Source organism: Dendropsophus ebraccatus, unplaced genomic scaffold (genome assembly GCF_027789765.1).
Source record: "Dendropsophus ebraccatus isolate aDenEbr1 unplaced genomic scaffold, aDenEbr1.pat pat_scaffold_460_ctg1, whole genome shotgun sequence".
Taxonomy (NCBI): domain Eukaryota; kingdom Metazoa; phylum Chordata; class Amphibia; order Anura; family Hylidae; genus Dendropsophus; species Dendropsophus ebraccatus.
This window is the reverse complement of record NW_027210066.1, coordinates 65,320-84,263: the sequence shown is the minus strand read 5'-3', so window position 1 is coordinate 84,263 and position 18,944 is coordinate 65,320. Positions and strand designations below refer to the sequence as shown.

At 45.1% G+C, this 18,944-nt stretch overlaps 6 non-coding genes and 6 pseudogenes across 6 annotated transcripts; all 12 read left to right on the top strand.

Moving 5' to 3' along the window:
• The first annotated feature begins 945 nt into the window (after positions 1-945).
• On the top strand, positions 946-1,180 carry LOC138776610 (U2 spliceosomal RNA; annotated as a pseudogene).
• A 958-nt stretch (positions 1,181-2,138) lies between these two features.
• Positions 2,139-2,248, top strand: LOC138776620 (U2 spliceosomal RNA; annotated as a pseudogene).
• A 4,805-nt stretch (positions 2,249-7,053) lies between these two features.
• Positions 7,054-7,267, top strand: LOC138776612 (U2 spliceosomal RNA; annotated as a pseudogene).
• Positions 7,268-8,225: 958 nt separating this feature from the next.
• Positions 8,226-8,416, top strand: LOC138776665 (U2 spliceosomal RNA). The gene has a single exon (XR_011360785.1). It is a non-coding gene; the product is annotated as a U2 spliceosomal RNA (small nuclear RNA).
• A 958-nt stretch (positions 8,417-9,374) lies between these two features.
• LOC138776630 (U2 spliceosomal RNA) lies at positions 9,375-9,574 on the top strand. The gene has a single exon (XR_011360754.1). It is a non-coding gene; the product is annotated as a U2 spliceosomal RNA (small nuclear RNA).
• A 1,375-nt stretch (positions 9,575-10,949) lies between these two features.
• LOC138776605 (U2 spliceosomal RNA) lies at positions 10,950-11,163 on the top strand (annotated as a pseudogene).
• Positions 11,164-12,121: 958 nt separating this feature from the next.
• Positions 12,122-12,226, top strand: LOC138776631 (U2 spliceosomal RNA; annotated as a pseudogene).
• A 1,585-nt stretch (positions 12,227-13,811) lies between these two features.
• On the top strand, positions 13,812-13,982 carry LOC138776617 (U2 spliceosomal RNA; annotated as a pseudogene).
• Positions 13,983-14,940: 958 nt separating this feature from the next.
• Positions 14,941-15,131, top strand: LOC138776663 (U2 spliceosomal RNA). The gene has a single exon (XR_011360783.1). It is a non-coding gene; the product is annotated as a U2 spliceosomal RNA (small nuclear RNA).
• Positions 15,132-16,089: 958 nt separating this feature from the next.
• LOC138776662 (U2 spliceosomal RNA) lies at positions 16,090-16,280 on the top strand. Its single transcript, XR_011360782.1, has one exon. It is a non-coding gene; the product is annotated as a U2 spliceosomal RNA (small nuclear RNA).
• Positions 16,281-17,242: 962 nt separating this feature from the next.
• On the top strand, positions 17,243-17,433 carry LOC138776661 (U2 spliceosomal RNA). Its single transcript, XR_011360781.1, has one exon. It is a non-coding gene; the product is annotated as a U2 spliceosomal RNA (small nuclear RNA).
• Positions 17,434-18,387: 954 nt separating this feature from the next.
• On the top strand, positions 18,388-18,578 carry LOC138776660 (U2 spliceosomal RNA). Its single transcript, XR_011360780.1, has one exon. It is a non-coding gene; the product is annotated as a U2 spliceosomal RNA (small nuclear RNA).
• Positions 18,579-18,944: the final 366 nt, after the last annotated feature.

Here is an 18,944-nt window from a genome sequence, read left to right as displayed (position 1 = left end):
ACTTTCCTGATTTTAAAGCCTTTCTTTTAATCAAGTTTTTTAGCATGTGTTTTAACTCCCTGTCCAAAGAGAACTACTGGTCTTATTTTATACGTTTTAATACTGGGTATTTTATGAGGAGAAACGGGTGGTTTTCAACCATTTTAACTTCCCCGTACGCTTTTAATCTACCCAAGCATTATAAGATTTTAGAGACAACAGTTAGTTTTTATGGTCTGAAGGGGAAAAGCACTCAAAACTTGACAAACAGTAAAAAGATTTTAAAGGCTGTGAAGGAAAGTGGTTTTATTGCTCCTATTAAAAATTTTAATGAAGAAAAATGTAAAAAAATATGGGAAATGGCCAATGCTAATTATATTTTTAATCCACAGAAAGACCTGGCCTGGAGCTGCATCCACGAGTGTCTTCCATGCCGGGCATTCCAGCACCGAAGAGGTTTAACCAACTCAGCGATCTGTCCGAGGGGAGGCTGCCAGGAAGCAGAGACCGTGCACCATCTGTTTTGGACTTGTTTTTACACGCAACACGTATGGACTAAAATATCCCCTCTGATAAAAAGAATTACTGGACTTAAAGAACTGAATCACGCTGCTGTTTTTTATGGTTGCTTGGAATGCCCAACAAGGACTCAAGAAATCATGGCATGGAAGACTATAAACTGTGTGAAGGCAGCTCTGTGGAAGGCCAGGAATATTTTATTATACAAACATGAGGTTTTATCTGTGAAGGACATTTTAACCATTTGTCTTAATGAGATGTATTATTATTATTTATTGGACAGAAAGCATTTCCCTGTTTTAGCAAGAAAATGGTTTTTAAGTGAATGGAGCTCTGTGATATAAGTCCACCAAGTCCCTTTTAATATGATTTTATGTGTTTTTATGCAAAACAATTGTATTTTATTGGAAAAATTGTATTTTATTGTACATTTTTATCCTTGTAAAAATACTTTGTTTTTGTAATAATTTGTTGACTTAAATAAAGAAAGCCCCCGTTGTAAGGGGTAGCCAACTTAAAAAAAAAAAAATCTGTTCTTATCAGTTTAATATCTGATACGTCCCCTATCTGGGGACCATATATTAAATGGATTTTTAGAACAGGGAGATGGAAAAAGAGCTTGCTCTGTCCTCTCCAGGCATTGACCTGGTATTGCAGTGCCTCCAGGTTCAGTGCACCCCCTAATGAGTTTGCAAAAAACAGAGCAAAAGAATGAAGAAGGAAACAAGCCGGCTGCACCTGAAACTACTGTTTTGCAAGAAACATCCCTCGAGTGTGTTGTGCGCAGGTGGACCGACCCCGAAAAATTAGCCCGAGTGTGGCTACGAAAAGTTTGTTTGTCCAAGACTTGCTGGCCTCTGTTGCCATGGCAACCAACTGGCAGAGTTGTTTACAACTTGGCTGCCGGGCCAGTGCTGGTGATGTCATCGCGGGACGTGATGTCATCAAGGCTTTGCTGCTATACACAGCTGCCAGCACAACAAGCAGCTCAGTTGCAGCCGGTCAAGCGACCGAGCAGGTAGGTGGAAAGGTAGGTGCAGTTTATTAAACCGTTTCCTTTGGATTTGATTTCCTGGTGGCCGGCCGATGTATCCTGCTGATGCTGCCTGCCTACGGCTCCAGCTGGGAGAATTCACCCTCCATGTTCTTTGATAGATAGATTAGATACATTAGATAGAATAGATAGGATAGATAGGATAGATTAGATAGATAGATAGATAGATAGATAGATAGATAGATAGATAGATAGATAGGTAGGTAGGTAGGTAGGTACTAATAATAAGCTAGCCAGCTAGGCAGCCAGCCACAGAGACAGCCAGCCAGCTACAGAGACAGCCAGCCAAAGAGCTAGCTGCATGTCATGTATGCCAGACAGAGACGGAGACAGAGACAGAGACGTGTATGTCTGCCATCCATCAGGTGGAAGCAGACGCAGTGTGATTGGGGGGTGGAGCTATTCAGATTTGAGAGCAGAAAGGAAGACAGAGGCAGTGCTAGGCAATAGGAGATGCAGTGTGAAAGCACGTCCGGTCCGCCATCTGAGAGGGTGGAGCGCATAATAGGGTATGTATGTCTGGCTTCGCCTTAACAAGAAGGACGTGGTGTCCGAGAAGGGGAGTTTTCGGGAAACCGTTGTGGCCATCGCTTCTCGGCCTTTTGGCTAAGATCAAGTGTAGTATCTGTGCTTGGTCTTGGTTGGGAGGTGCGTGTGTCCTGCTTTTTAAGCAGGGGCAAAGAGGGGAGATCTTATCTGTGGATTACCGACAGAAGGGAAGGATGCAGTACTCCAATGGATTGGAAAGAACTGTCCGTATTGTGGTGGATGTGGCTGACCAGCAGAAGAACAACATTGTGTTTATTGGAAGAGAAGTTGTTCAAGGTATGGCCGGATTTTCTTTGGATCAGTTATTTTGTGTTCAAGAGGCTCCTAAGACTGGGACCTACGATGTTTCTTTTGTTGTGGAGAGCGATTGTTTGAAATTTTTTGAGATTTTTAAGGCGAACGCCAATAATCCTATTTTAAAGGGGGTGAAAGCTATACCTTTATTTGAATTGGAGGAAAAAGTTTTGTTCCTGCATGTTTACAACCCTTTTACAGAGGAGGCTATGTTGAAAAATTTCTTAAATGTATACTGCTCGACTGTAAAAGGTGGGATAAAACAGAAGAGTGTGTTGGGGGTCTTTAATGGAACCTATAAATATTGGGTGAAGTTAAGAGTGGATCCAAATGGGATTGGAGGAGTGAAGCACCCCCCGCAAAACTTCACCATTGCGGGCCATAGAGGCTACTTATATTATCAAGGTCAGCCGTCGTACTGCAGAAATTGTTTTTGCTTTGGACATATAAGTACAGAGTGTCCTGGGATGAAGAGATGCAGAAATTGCAAAAAGCCTGGTCATGAGGCTGGAGCCTGCCCGTCCCCTAAAACATGCGACTTTTGCAATGAAGCAGGGCATGTATATAGGAACTGTCCAGAAATAGCAAAAAAGAGAGAAGAAAAGTGGGCAGAAGATGTGAATAAGTATACTAAGATGGTGGTTCTGGGGAGGAAGGAGGATGTGAGAAGGAAAGATGTCAGAAAAGAGAGGAGAGAGCAAAGTGTTGTGGAGGAGGAGGGGAGTGTTGGAGAGAAGGTATTGAAGGAGTTAAACAAAATGGCACAGGAGGTGGTGGAAAGTGTGAGAACAGAAAGAGGAGAAGATATTGAGGAGCTACAAAGTCCAGAAGTTGTGGAGGAACCACAAAGCCCAGAAGTGGTAGAGACTCCTGAGTCCCTGAGGATTGACTGGTCTGAGTCAGAGGTGGAGAGTGGTGAGGGGGAAGAGAGAGATGATTTTTTTCGTCCCCCCAAGAAAACAGCCAGAGTGTCCCACGGTGATGACCTACAATCGGAGGTGGTGGAGACGCAAAATCGTTTCCAATCGCTATCTGAAACCGGGATGGATGTGGGCGGTAGCCAGGAAATACCTGCAGAGACAATCAGCAGAAAAGTGAACTGAAGCTTATGTGTCTTTTTTCTTCCTTAGGGTTGTTAATGTGTTGTGGTGTTAAATGTCTGTGAGAATTTTGTCCTCCAATGTAAGGGTCTTCAGAAGTAAGATCAGGAGGAGAGCGGTGTTGGAAATACTGGCTGGAATTGGCGCCGATATTATTTGTGTGCAGGAGTGTGGGTTAGAAAGAGAACCTGGGAGGGAGGAGTGGACATATGGACCAGCAATATGGTCAGTGTCTAATAAAAATAGAAATGATGGGGTGGGAATATTATTTAGAAGTTATAATTTTAATGTTTGTTCTTACACTGTTATTATGGAGGGAAGGTGTTTGCTGGTTTCAGTTGAGTTTTGTGGGGTTAAATTTCGTTTAATTAATGTGTATGCACCCGTGAGGAGGGAGGAGAGGGTGACTTTGTTTGAGGCAGTTAGATTTTTTTTGCCTGGGAGAGAGCCTTTGGTGTGGGTGGGGGATTTCAATTGTGAGACTGAGGGAAGTGTGGATGTGGCAGGCGATATGGTGAAAAGTATGTGTGTGGACTTTAATTTGCAGGACATGGTGAAGGTGTGTGGAGTGGACCCTGTCCCAAAAACATATCGCGCAGATAGTGGAAGATATGAGTCAAGGCTGGATATGTGTTTTATATCCAAGGGAATGTTGGGTAGAGGGTATACGCAGATTCCGGTGACATATTCAGACCATGAGTGTGTGTTGTGTGAGGTAGTTTTGGATGTTGAGTGTATAAGTGGGAGGGGAGTATGGAAATTAAATGTTAAGTTGCTAGAGGAGGATGGGATTGTTTCTGAGTATAAAGAGAGGTATAGGAAATGGTGTGAGAGAAAAAGTGAGTTTGAGAATATTCTGTGTTGGTGGGATTGGGTGAAAGAAAGATCAGGGGTGTTTTTTAAAAGGTATGGGTATAAAAAAGCAGCAGATAGGAAAAAAAGGTATACATGGTTAAATAAGCGATTGGTATTTTTGAACAAACTAAAGAAGGGTGGTGTGGATGTGGAGGATGAGATTGAGAGTGTGAAAAGGGATTTGAAGAGTTGGATGAATGAGAGAGGGAGAGAAATAATGTACCAAGCGAAAGTGGATAAACTTGAAAAGGATGAAAAGTGTTCAAGATATTTCTTTAAGAAGGTGTTTGGAAAGAAGGAGGATCTGGTGAGAGTGTATGGGAATGATGGAAGGGTGGTGAGTGGTAGGAGTGTGCTTGGGGTGGTGAAAGCGTTTTATGATGATTTGTATGCAGTGAGAAAGTGTGATAGAGACTTAGAATCAGAAGTACTGGCAGGGATTGATAGAAAGGTGGATACCAGAGAGTGTGGGAATTTAATGAGAGAGATTGGAATGAAAGAGGTAGAACAGACTATTGGGAGTATGGCGTTGAATAAGACTCCAGGGGAAGACGGTTTGCCTGTTGAGTTTTTCAAGACTATGTGGGAGATAATAAAGGAGGATTTGGTGAGTGTGTTTAGATATATATGGATGAATGGTAGAATGGCTGAGAGTATGAGGAGTGGTATTGTGGTATTAATATATAAAAAAGGGGACGCAAAGGATGTGAGGAATTGGAGGCCTATAACTTTATTGAATGGAGACTATAAAATTTTTTCAAAAATTATAGCAAATAGGATGAGAGGTGTGATTGATCAGGTGATTGGAGAAGAACAAGTGTGTGCAGTGCCAGGAAGAAGGATAAGTGAAAATTTATGTTTGTTGCGGGATATGTTATGGGATGGTATGAGTAGAAAGCAGGAGATTAGTGTGGTGTCGATTGATTTCGAAAAGGCGTATGATCGTTTGGCGCATGAGTTTTTGTTTAAAGTATTGGTGAGAATGGGGTTTCCAAGTGATTTTGTGAATGTAGTGAGAGTGTTGTATAAGGATGTGTTTAGTAAAATTCAGATAAATGGATGGTTGTCTGAGAGAGTGGAAGTGTGTTCGGGGGTTAGGCAGGGATGCCCTCTATCCCCTATAGCGTTTATTTGTGCTATGGAGCCTTTATTGCAGTTAATTCGTAAGGACAAGGTTTTGAGGGGGATTAAGATACCTGGGAGTAGAGGTAGAGAAGCCAAAGTTCTGGCATATATGGATGATGTTTGTGTGGTGTGTGAGTCTGCAGCAAGTGTGAGGAGAGCGAAATTATTGGTTGCGTTTTTTTGTGGAGCGTCTGGGTTTAAAGTGAATTGGAAGAAGAGTGAGTATAAATGTTTTGGGAGGGTTGGCGAGGGTGAAGATGTGGGTATAGAGAGAGTGGAAGGTGCAATTAAAGTGTTAGGGGTTAAAATGGATGAAAGTTTAAATGGAAGACAGAGTTGGGATGATGTGTGTGAGAAAGTGTCAAAAAAATTAAATTTTTGGAGATTGAGAGATTTGTCAATGGTGGGAAAAGTGTTGATAATCAAAAGTGTGATATTGCCAATATTGTTGTATGTGGCGGTGGTTTTTCCACCAGGGTATAGAATGGAGAGAAAGGTGAAAAGGATTTTGTTTATGTTTTTGTGGGGTACGAAAATGGAGCGAGTGAGAAGAGAGATTGTGATGAAGGATTGGAGGAATGGTGGGTTAAATTTTCCAAATATTGAAGTGTATCTGGGGGTGAATGTAATTTTTATGGTGAGAAGGATGATGAGAGGGGAACAGAATTCAGCATGTATGTTAAGATATTTGGCAGGGAGAATGTTGTGTAAGGTAGGATGGATGGAGAGAGATTTGAGAGTTCCGTATGCATTCGAAAGCCCGAGTTGGTATGTGTATGTGGAAAGGTGTTTAGTTAATTATAATTTAGTGGGTGTGCGAAAAGAGGTGTTGGAGAATAAAAGGAGTGTGATGAAGTTTATAAATGGGAGGGAGGTTGAGTGCCCAATTAATATGGTTAGAGGGTTGGATGTGAGTAGGGTGTGGAGGAGTCTGGAGACTGAGGGCATATCAAATCGACAGAAGGAGATTGTGTGGCAAGGGTTGCATGGGGCGTTACCTGTGAGAGAATTCCAGAAGAATCGTGGGTTGGGGAGAAGTGAGTTGTGTCCTAGGGAAGGATGTGGAGGGATTGAAAGTGTGATGCATTTGTTTTGGAATTGTGATAGAGCGCAGGAGGTTTGGAAGGGAATAGGGCCTTTATGTAAGGAGTTGACTGGGTTAAGGAATTTTTCGTATCAAATGGTTTTGTTTGGGTTATGTTTGGTTGGGAGGAGAAATAGAAGAGTGTGGTTTGTGTTACTTGCAATAATTAAAGAGGTTCTGTGGGATGTAAGGAATCTATATGTGTTCAAGAGAAAAGACATTCCAACAGAAGGTTGTTTGAGAATGATCTTGAGCAAATTATACGTAGTTTATTTGTTAGATAAGCAGAGGGTGGGGGAGGAGGATGCCGAAGGGATATGGAAGTTCTTGAAGTGGAGGCATTTGGTGAAGGTGTAGGTTAGTGTGAATATGTTTTAGTTGGATTTGTTTTTGAAATTGTTTAAAAATAAAAGAACAGAAATGAACCGTATGATGAGTATGGGAAAAGTTCACGCTGGGTAAAAGAAGGTAAACTGCGTGCGAAACGAAAGTTTTTCCCTTGGTGAATGTAACCAAACCTGAAGGTTTAAAAAAAAAAAAAAAAAAAAAAAAAAATCTGTTCTTATCAGTTTAATATCTGATACGTCCCCTATCTGGGGACCATATATTAAATGGATTTTTAGAACAGGGAGATGGAAAAAGAGCTTGCTCTGTCCTCTCCAGGCATTGACCTGGTATTGCAGTGCCTCCAGGTTCAGTGCACCCCCTAATGAGTTTGCAAAAAACAGAGCAAAAGAATGAAGAAGGAAACAAGCCGGCTGCACCTGAAACTACTGTTTTGCAAGAAACATCCCTCGAGTGTGTTGTGCGCAGGTGGACCGACCCCGAAAAATTAGCCCGAGTGTGGCTACGAAAAGTTTGTTTGTCCAAGACTTGCTGGCCTCTGTTGCCATGGCAACCAACTGGCAGAGTTGTTTACAACTTGGCTGCCGGGCCAGTGCTGGTGATGTCATCGCGGGACGTGATGTCATCAAGGCTTTGCTGCTATACACAGCTGCCAGCACAACAAGCAGCTCAGTTGCAGCCGGTCAAGCGACCGAGCAGGTAGGTGGAAAGGTAGGTGCAGTTTATTAAACCGTTTCCTTTGGATTTGATTTCCTGGTGGCCGGCCGATGTATCCTGCTGATGCTGCCTGCCTACGGCTCCAGCTGGGAGAATTCACCCTCCATGTTCTTTGATAGATAGATTAGATACATTAGATAGAATAGATAGGATAGATAGGATAGATTAGATAGATAGATAGATAGATAGATAGATAGATAGATAGATAGATAGGTAGGTAGGTAGGTAGGTAGGTACTAATAATAAGCTAGCCAGCTAGGCAGCCAGCCACAGAGACAGCCAGCCAGCTACAGAGACAGCCAGCCAAAGAGCTAGCTGCATGTCATGTATGCCAGACAGAGACGGAGACAGAGACAGAGACGTGTATGTCTGCCATCCATCAGGTGGAAGCAGACGCAGTGTGATTGGGGGGTGGAGCTATTCAGATTTGAGAGCAGAAAGGAAGACAGAGGCAGTGCTAGGCAATAGGAGATGCAGTGTGAAAGCACGTCCGGTCCGCCATCTGAGAGGGTGGAGCGCATAATAGGGTATGTATGTCTGGCTTCGCCTTAACAAGAAGGACGTGGTGTCCGAGAAGGGGAGTTTTCGGGAAACCGTTGTGGCCATCGCTTCTCGGCCTTTTGGCTAAGATCAAGTGTAGTATCTGTTCTTATCAGTTTAATATCTGATACGTCCCCTATCTGGGGACCATATATTAAATGGATTTTTAGAACAGGGAGATGGAAAAAGAGCTTGCTCTGTCCTCTCCAGGCATTGACCTGGTATTGCAGTGCCTCCAGGTTCAGTGCACCCCCTAATGAGTTTGCAAAAAACAGAGCAAAAGAATGAAGAAGGAAACAAGCCGGCTGCACCTGAAACTACTGTTTTGCAAGAAACATCCCTCGAGTGTGTTGTGCGCAGGTGGACCGACCCCGAAAAATTAGCCCGAGTGTGGCTACGAAAAGTTTGTTTGTCCAAGACTTGCTGGCCTCTGTTGCCATGGCAACCAACTGGCAGAGTTGTTTACAACTTGGCTGCCGGGCCAGTGCTGGTGATGTCATCGCGGGACGTGATGTCATCAAGGCTTTGCTGCTATACACAGCTGCCAGCACAACAAGCAGCTCAGTTGCAGCCGGTCAAGCGACCGAGCAGGTAGGTGGAAAGGTAGGTGCAGTTTATTAAACCGTTTCCTTTGGATTTGATTTCCTGGTGGCCGGCCGATGTATCCTGCTGATGCTGCCTGCCTACGGCTCCAGCTGGGAGAATTCACCCTCCATGTTCTTTGATAGATAGATTAGATACATTAGATAGAATAGATAGGATAGATAGGATAGATTAGATAGATAGATAGATAGATAGATAGATAGATAGATAGATAGATAGATAGGTAGGTAGGTAGGTAGGTACTAATAATAAGCTAGCCAGCTAGGCAGCCAGCCACAGAGACAGCCAGCCAGCTACAGAGACAGCCAGCCAAAGAGCTAGCTGCATGTCATGTATGCCAGACAGAGACGGAGACAGAGACAGAGACGTGTATGTCTGCCATCCATCAGGTGGAAGCAGACGCAGTGTGATTGGGGGGTGGAGCTATTCAGATTTGAGAGCAGAAAGGAAGACAGAGGCAGTGCTAGGCAATAGGAGATGCAGTGTGAAAGCACGTCCGGTCCGCCATCTGAGAGGGTGGAGCGCATAATAGGGTATGTATGTCTGGCTTCGCCTTAACAAGAAGGACGTGGTGTCCGAGAAGGGGAGTTTTCGGGAAACCGTTGTGGCCATCGCTTCTCGGCCTTTTGGCTAAGATCAAGTGTAGTATCTACAGGAGATCTGGTCAGAAGGTGCCTGGGGTACCCGACCTGTTGGCCTTGGAGGATTACCTCCTTGCTGCTTTTGGCAGGCGGCTTAGTCCCCAGGCAACGGGAAGCGATCACACCTACCTGCATCCGCAGGGGAGGTGCATCGTGGGTTGTGCTGTTTTTTTTCTTGGAAGATGGATGCCACCAACGAAGATGGAACTGTGCCAGAAGAAGTCCCAGCTTACGCAAGAATTAGAAATGGGGTGCGTTTTACGTTGAAGGACCCCAGGAAGAAGGAGTTGGGCCTAGATTTTTTGGTGGAAGAGGTTTTCTTCAGATTGCTGGGTCTGGAACGGAGACAAATCTTGGCATGTTTGGAGTTCCCAAGGCGAGGGATCTACGATTTGGTATTAAGTTCGGAAGAGGATCACAGCTATCTTCTGGGTAAGATGGAGAGTGTTAGGAATGATGTTATATTGAATGGTATTGACATTGCCTCTCATTTTCCGAGGAGAGAAAGACTGATAACAATAAGGATGTATAGCCCTTATGTGTTGGAGGAGGAAATTTCGGCATTTCTGATGAAGTACTGTGAAGAAGTCGCTGCTAAGGGTAAGGTCCTGAATCGTTTTGGTTTGTGGACAATGAAATGGAGATTCCTCGTGAAGTTCAAGGTATCGGAAAGCGATATATTATGTGTTCCCCCAGCAAGATTTAAGATTGGGTCTGTCAATGGCGACTTGTTTTTCTCGGGAATGGAGATTTTCTGCAGGAATTGCAAACAGTATGGTCATACGAAGGATCAATGCACAGTCTCCTATTGTTCCAAATGTCAAGGAGAAGGGCACTCCACTGAGTCATGTGATAGGAAAAAAATATGTCACCTATGTGGGAGCACAGAGCATTTATACGCATTCTGTCCTGCGAAAAAGAAAAGTGGAAGGGAGCATGAAGGTAGGCAAGAGCCCACTGGGGGCGCTGGTAGTTCCCCACAAGGGAAGAGAAGTAAAAAAGAGACGGAGCGTGCAAGTGGAGGCAAGTCCCCCCAACAGGAGGAAGAAATAGATATTTCTATTCAAAGAGTACCCAAAGCAATATCTAGAGAGGCAGAGTTAAGGAGGAGGATGGGAAGGTGCCTTACAGAAGAGGAACGGAGAGACTACCTGTTAATCTCACAGGAATGTTGGGATCAGATAGACTCTGTAGAGAGAACATTTTCTTTAAACCAGTTATATAGTAAAGTGACTACGCATTGGGAGAAGCAGGGGAATAGGTTTTTTGAGACCTATAAAGTGCCCCCGGATATTGCGAAAAGAATATCAGAGTCTGGGTCAAAAACAGGTATTATGCTACATGTATTGTCCTTTTTTGCTTTCAAAGGAGGAATGAGACCTTGAGGTTTTGAAGTAAGTCTATGTTTTTTCTTTACTTACTATAGATATGTTTAAGTTTTGTCAAAATAGCTTTATGTGTTTGTTGATTTCTGAGTGAAATGACCATGATGATGAGATGGTTGGAGTATTAAAAGGGGATGTGAGCAGGTTTTTCCTGTTCATATCGATTTTAAACCATTCTGAATGGTTTTAAAAAAAAAAAAAAAAAAAAAAAAAAAAAAAATCTGTTCTTATCAGTTTAATATCTGATACGTCCCCTATCTGGGGACCATATATTAAATGGATTTTTAGAACAGGGAGATGGAAAAAGAGCTTGCTCTGTCCTCTCCAGGCATTGACCTGGTATTGCAGTGCCTCCAGGTTCAGTGCACCCCCTAATGAGTTTGCAAAAAACAGAGCAAAAGAATGAAGAAGGAAACAAGCCGGCTGCACCTGAAACTACTGTTTTGCAAGAAACATCCCTCGAGTGTGTTGTGCGCAGGTGGACCGACCCCGAAAAATTAGCCCGAGTGTGGCTACGAAAAGTTTGTTTGTCCAAGACTTGCTGGCCTCTGTTGCCATGGCAACCAACTGGCAGAGTTGTTTACAACTTGGCTGCCGGGCCAGTGCTGGTGATGTCATCGCGGGACGTGATGTCATCAAGGCTTTGCTGCTATACACAGCTGCCAGCACAACAAGCAGCTCAGTTGCAGCCGGTCAAGCGACCGAGCAGGTAGGTGGAAAGGTAGGTGCAGTTTATTAAACCGTTTCCTTTGGATTTGATTTCCTGGTGGCCGGCCGATGTATCCTGCTGATGCTGCCTGCCTACGGCTCCAGCTGGGAGAATTCACCCTCCATGTTCTTTGATAGATAGATTAGATACATTAGATAGAATAGATAGGATAGATAGGATAGATTAGATAGATAGATAGATAGATAGATAGATAGATAGATAGATAGATAGGTAGGTAGGTAGGTAGGTAGGTACTAATAATAAGCTAGCCAGCTAGGCAGCCAGCCACAGAGACAGCCAGCCAGCTACAGAGACAGCCAGCCAAAGAGCTAGCTGCATGTCATGTATGCCAGACAGAGACGGAGACAGAGACAGAGACGTGTATGTCTGCCATCCATCAGGTGGAAGCAGACGCAGTGTGATTGGGGGGTGGAGCTATTCAGATTTGAGAGCAGAAAGGAAGACAGAGGCAGTGCTAGGCAATAGGAGATGCAGTGTGAAAGCACGTCCGGTCCGCCATCTGAGAGGGTGGAGCGCATAATAGGGTATGTATGTCTGGCTTCGCCTTAACAAGAAGGACGTGGTGTCCGAGAAGGGGAGTTTTCGGGAAACCGTTGTGGCCATCGCTTCTCGGCCTTTTGGCTAAGATCAAGTGTAGTATCTACAGGAGATCTGGTCAGAAGGTGCCTGGGGTACCCGACCTGTCGGCCTTGGAGGTTTACCTCCTTGCTGCTATTGGCAGGCGGCTTAGTCCCCAGGCAACGGGAAGCGATCACACCTACCTGCATCCGCAGGGGAGGTGCATCGTGGGTTGTTCTGTTCCTTGGAGTTTTTCTTGGAAGATGGATGCGACTAACGAAGATGGAACTGTGCCAGAAGAAGTTCCAGCTTACGCAAGAATTAGAAATGGAGTACGATTTACGTTGAAGGACCCCAGGAAGAAGGAGTTGGGCCTAGATTTTTTGGTGGAAGAGGTTTTCTTCAGATTGCTGGGTCTGGAACGGAGCCAAATCTTGGCGTGTTTGGAGTTCCCGAGGCGAGGGATCTACGACTTGGTATTGAGTTCGGAAGAGGATCACAGCTATCTTCTGGGTAAGATGGAGAGTGTTAGGAATGATGTTATATTAAATGGTATTGACATTGCCTCTCATTTTCCGAGGAGAGAAAGACTGATAACAATAAGGATGTATAGCCCTTATGTGTCGGAAGAGGAAATTTCGGCTTTTCTGATGAAGTACTGTGAAGAAGTCGCTGCAAAGGGTAAGGTCCTGAATCGCTTTGGTTTGTGGACAATGAAGTGGAGGTTCCTCGTAAAGTTTAAAGTATTGGCAAACGATATGTTATGTGTTCCTCCAGCAAGGTTCAAGATTGGGCCTGTTAATGGGGACTTGTTTTTCTCGGGAATGGAGAATTTTTGTAGGAATTGTAAACAGTATGGTCATGTGAAGGATCACTGCACAGTCTCCTTTTGTCCCAAGTGTCAAGGAGAAGGACATTCTGCTGAGTCATGTGATCGGAAGAAAACATGCCACTTATGTGGAAGCGTAGAACATTTATACGCGGCTTGTCCGGCTAAAAAGAAAGATGCGAGAGAGAAAGAAGACAGGCTAGAAGCCACTAGGAGCACTGGTGATTCCCCGCAAGGGAAGAAAAGTAAGAAAGAGACGGAGGGTGCAAGTGGAGGTAAGTCCCCCCAACAGGAGGAGGAAATGGATATTTCTGTTCGAAGAATATCTAAAGTAAGGGAGAAGGGCCCAAGAGAAATTGGAAGCATGCCTGGAGAGGTAGAGCTGAGGAAAAAGTTGGGAAGGTCCCCTACAGAAGAGGAACGGAGAGACTATGGGCTAATCTCACAGGAATCCTGGGATCATATAGACTCTATAGATAGGAAATTTCCATTGGATAAGTTATATAACAAAGTGGCTTCGCATTGGGAGAAGCAGGGGGATAGGTTTTTCGAAACCTATAAGGTGCCCCCGGATATTGTTAAAAGTATAATAGAGTCTGGATCAAGAACAAGGATTGTGTTACATTTATTGTCCTTCTTTGCCTTCAAAGGAGGTATGAGAGTCTGAGACTATGGAAGTGAGTTTATTTTTTTTCCTTACTTATTATAGACAGATGTGGTTTTTGTTAGTGCACGTTGTTATAGATTTATAGTTTTGCTGTTTTTTGTGTGAAATGACCATGATGATGAGTTGGTTGGAGTATTAAAGAAGGTATGAGCAGTTTTCTGTTTATATCGATTTTAACCATTCTGAATGGTTTTAAAAAAAAAAAAAAAAAAAAAAAAAAAAAAAAAAAAAAAAAAAAAAAAAAAAAAAAAAAAATCTGTTCTTATCAGTTTAATATCTGATACGTCCCCTATCTGGGGACCATATATTAAATGGATTTTTAGAACAGGGAGATGGAAAAAGAGCTTGCTCTGTCCTCTCCAGGCATTGACCTGGTATTGCAGTGCCTCCAGGTTCAGTGCACCCCCTAATGAGTTTGCAAAAAACAGAGCAAAAGAATGAAGAAGGAAACAAGCCGGCTGCACCTGAAACTACTGTTTTGCAAGAAACATCCCTCGAGTGTGTTGTGCGCAGGTGGACCGACCCCGAAAAATTAGCCCGAGTGTGGCTACGAAAAGTTTGTTTGTCCAAGACTTGCTGGCCTCTGTTGCCATGGCAACCAACTGGCAGAGTTGTTTACAACTTGGCTGCCGGGCCAGTGCTGGTGATGTCATCGCGGGACGTGATGTCATCAAGGCTTTGCTGCTATACACAGCTGCCAGCACAACAAGCAGCTCAGTTGCAGCCGGTCAAGCGACCGAGCAGGTAGGTGGAAAGGTAGGTGCAGTTTATTAAACCGTTTCCTTTGGATTTGATTTCCTGGTGGCCGGCCGATGTATCCTGCTGATGCTGCCTGCCTACGGCTCCAGCTGGGAGAATTCACCCTCCATGTTCTTTGATAGATAGATTAGATACATTAGATAGAATAGATAGGATAGATAGGATAGATTAGATAGATAGATAGATAGATAGATAGATAGATAGATAGATAGATAGATAGGTAGGTAGGTAGGTAGGTACTAATAATAAGCTAGCCAGCTAGGCAGCCAGCCACAGAGACAGCCAGCCAGCTACAGAGACAGCCAGCCAAAGAGCTAGCTGCATGTCATGTATGCCAGACAGAGACGGAGACAGAGACAGAGACGTGTATGTCTGCCATCCATCAGGTGGAAGCAGACGCAGTGTGATTGGGGGGTGGAGCTATTCAGATTTGAGAGCAGAAAGGAAGACAGAGGCAGTGCTAGGCAATAGGAGATGCAGTGTGAAAGCACGTCCGGTCCGCCATCTGAGAGGGTGGAGCGCATAATAGGGTATGTATGTCTGGCTTCGCCTTAACAAGAAGGACGTGGTGTCCGAGAAGGGGAGTTTTCGGGAAACCGTTGTGGCCATCGCTTCTCGGCCTTTTGGCTAAGATCAAGTGTAGTATCTGTTCTTATCAGTTTAATATCTGATACGTCCCCTATCTGGGGACCATATATTAAATGGATTTTTAGAACAGGGAGATGGAAAAAGAGCTTGCTCTGTCCTCTCCAGGCATTGACCTGGTATTGCAGTGCCTCCAGGTTCAGTGCACCCCCTAATGAGTTTGCAAAAAACAGAGCAAAAGAATGAAGAAGGAAACAAGCCGGCTGCACCTGAAACTACTGTTTTGCAAGAAACATCCCTCGAGTGTGTTGTGCGCAGGTGGACCGACCCCGAAAAATTAGCCCGAGTGTGGCTACGAAAAGTTTGTTTGTCCAAGACTTGCTGGCCTCTGTTGCCATGGCAACCAACTGGCAGAGTTGTTTACAACTTGGCTGCCGGGCCAGTGCTGGTGATGTCATCGCGGGACGTGATGTCATCAAGGCTTTGCTGCTATACACAGCTGCCAGCACAACAAGCAGCTCAGTTGCAGCCGGTCAAGCGACCGAGCAGGTAGGTGGAAAGGTAGGTGCAGTTTATTAAACCGTTTCCTTTGGATTTGATTTCCTGGTGGCCGGCCGATGTATCCTGCTGATGCTGCCTGCCTACGGCTCCAGCTGGGAGAATTCACCCTCCATGTTCTTTGATAGATAGATTAGATACATTAGATAGAATAGATAGGATAGATAGGATAGATTAGATAGATAGATAGATAGATAGATAGATAGATAGATAGATAGATAGATAGGTAGGTAGGTAGGTAGGTACTAATAATAAGCTAGCCAGCTAGGCAGCCAGCCACAGAGACAGCCAGCCAGCTACAGAGACAGCCAGCCAAAGAGCTAGCTGCATGTCATGTATGCCAGACAGAGACGGAGACAGAGACAGAGACGTGTATGTCTGCCATCCATCAGGTGGAAGCAGACGCAGTGTGATTGGGGGGTGGAGCTATTCAGATTTGAGAGCAGAAAGGAAGACAGAGGCAGTGCTAGGCAATAGGAGATGCAGTGTGAAAGCACGTCCGGTCCGCCATCTGAGAGGGTGGAGCGCATAATAGGGTATGTATGTCTGGCTTCGCCTTAACAAGAAGGACGTGGTGTCCGAGAAGGGGAGTTTTCGGGAAACCGTTGTGGCCATCGCTTCTCGGCCTTTTGGCTAAGATCAAGTGTAGTATCTGTTCTTATCAGTTTAATATCTGATACGTCCCCTATCTGGGGACCATATATTAAATGGATTTTTAGAACAGGGAGATGGAAAAAGAGCTTGCTCTGTCCTCTCCAGGCATTGACCTGGTATTGCAGTGCCTCCAGGTTCAGTGCACCCCCTAATGAGTTTGCAAAAAACAGAGCAAAAGAATGAAGAAGGAAACAAGCCGGCTGCACCTGAAACTACTGTTTTGCAAGAAACATCCCTCGAGTGTGTTGTGCGCAGGTGGACCGACCCCGAAAAATTAGCCCGAGTGTGGCTACGAAAAGTTTGTTTGTCCAAGACTTGCTGGCCTCTGTTGCCATGGCAACCAACTGGCAGAGTTGTTTACAACTTGGCTGCCGGGCCAGTGCTGGTGATGTCATCGCGGGACGTGATGTCATCAAGGCTTTGCTGCTATACACAGCTGCCAGCACAACAAGCAGCTCAGTTGCAGCCGGTCAAGCGACCGAGCAGGTAGGTGGAAAGGTAGGTGCAGTTTATTAAACCGTTTCCTTTGGATTTGATTTCCTGGTGGCCGGCCGATGTATCCTGCTGATGCTGCCTGCCTACGGCTCCAGCTGGGAGAATTCACCCTCCATGTTCTTTGATAGATAGATTAGATACATTAGATAGAATAGATAGGATAGATAGGATAGATTAGATAGATAGATAGATAGATAGATAGATAGATAGATAGATAGATAGATAGGTAGGTAGGTAGGTAGGTAGGTACTAATAATAAGCTAGCCAGCTAGGCAGCCAGCCACAGAGACAGCCAGCCAGCTACAGAGACAGCCAGCCAAAGAGCTAGCTGCATGTCATGTATGCCAGACAGAGACGGAGACAGAGACAGAGACGTGTATGTCTGCCATCCATCAGGTGGAAGCAGACGCAGTGTGATTGGGGGGTGGAGCTATTCAGATTTGAGAGCAGAAAGGAAGACAGAGGCAGTGCTAGGCAATAGGAGATGCAGTGTGAAAGCACGTCCGGTCCGCCATCTGAGAGGGTGGAGCGCATAATAGGGTATGTATGTCTGGCTTCGCCTTAACAAGAAGGACGTGGTGTCCGAGAAGGGGAGTTTTCGGGAAACCGTTGTGGCCATCGCTTCTCGGCCTTTTGGCTAAGATCAAGTGTAGTATCTGTTCTTATCAGTTTAATATCTGATACGTCCCCTATCTGGGGACCATATATTAAATGGATTTTTAGAACAGGGAGATGGAAAAAGAGCTTGCTCTGTCCTCTCCAGGCATTGACCTGGTATTGCAGTGCCTCCAGGTTCAGTGCACCCCCTAATGAGTTTGCAAAAAACAGAGCAAAAGAATGAAGAAGGAAACAAGCCGGCTGCACCTGAAACTACTGTTTTGCAAGAAACATCCCTCGAGTGTGTTGTGCGCAGGTGGACCGACCCCGAAAAATTAGCCCGAGTGTGGCTACGAAAAGTTTGTTTGTCCAAGACTTGCTGGCCTCTGTTGCCATGGCAACCAACTGGCAGAGTTGTTTACAACTTGGCTGCCGGGCCAGTGCTGGTGATGTCATCGCGGGACGTGATGTCATCAAGGCTTTGCTGCTATACACAGCTGCCAGCACAACAAGCAGCTCAGTTGCAGCCGGTCAAGCGACCGAGCAGGTAGGTGGAAAGGTAGGTGCAGTTTATTAAACCGTTTCCTTTGGATTTGATTTCCTGGTGGCCGGCCGATGTATCCTGCTGATGCTGCCTGCCTACGGCTCCAGCTGGGAGAATTCACCCTCCATGTTCTTTGATAGATAGATTAGATACATTAGATAGAATAGATAGGATAGATAGGATAGATTAGATAGATAGATAGATAGATAGATAGATAGATAGATAGATAGGTAGGTAGGTAGGTAGGTAGGTACTAATAATAAGCTAGCCAGCTAGGCAGCCAGCCACAGAGACAGCCAGCCAGCTACAGAGACAGCCAGCCAAAGAGCTAGCTGCATGTCATGTATGCCAGACAGAGACGGAGACAGAGACAGAGACGTGTATGTCTGCCATCCATCAGGTGGAAGCAGACGCAGTGTGATTGGGGGGTGGAGCTATTCAGATTTGAGAGCAGAAAGGAAGACAGAGGCAGTGCTAGGCAATAGGAGATGCAGTGTGAAAGCACGTCCGGTCCGCCATCTGAGAGGGTGGAGCGCATAATAGGGTATGTATGTCTGGCTTCGCCTTAACAAGAAGGACGTGGTGTCCGAGAAGGGGAGTTTTCGGGAAACCGTTGTGGCCATCGCTTCTCGGCCTTTTGGCTAAGATCAAGTGTAGTATCTGTTCTTATCAGTTTAATATCTGATACGTCCCCTATCTGGGGACCATATATTAAATGGATTTTTAGAACAGGGAGATGGAAAAAGAGCTTGCTCTGTCCTCTCCAGGCATTGACCTGGTATTGCAGTGCCTCCAGGTTCAGTGCACCCCCTAATGAGTTTGCAAAAAACAGAGCAAAAGAATGAAGAAGGAAACAAGCCGGCTGCACCTGAAACTACTGTTTTGCAAGAAACATCCCTCGAGTGTGTTGTGCGCAGGTGGACCGACCCCGAAAAATTAGCCCGAGTGTGGCTACGAAAAGTTTGTTTGTCCAAGACTTGCTGGCCTCTGTTGCCATGGCAACCAACTGGCAGAGTTGTTTACAACTTGGCTGCCGGGCCAGTGCTGGTGATGTCATCGCGGGACGTGATGTCATCAAGGCTTTGCTGCTATACACAGCTGCCAGCACAACAAGCAGCTCAGTTGCAGCCGGTCAAGCGACCGAGCAGGTAGGTGGAAAGGTAGGTGCAGTTTATTAA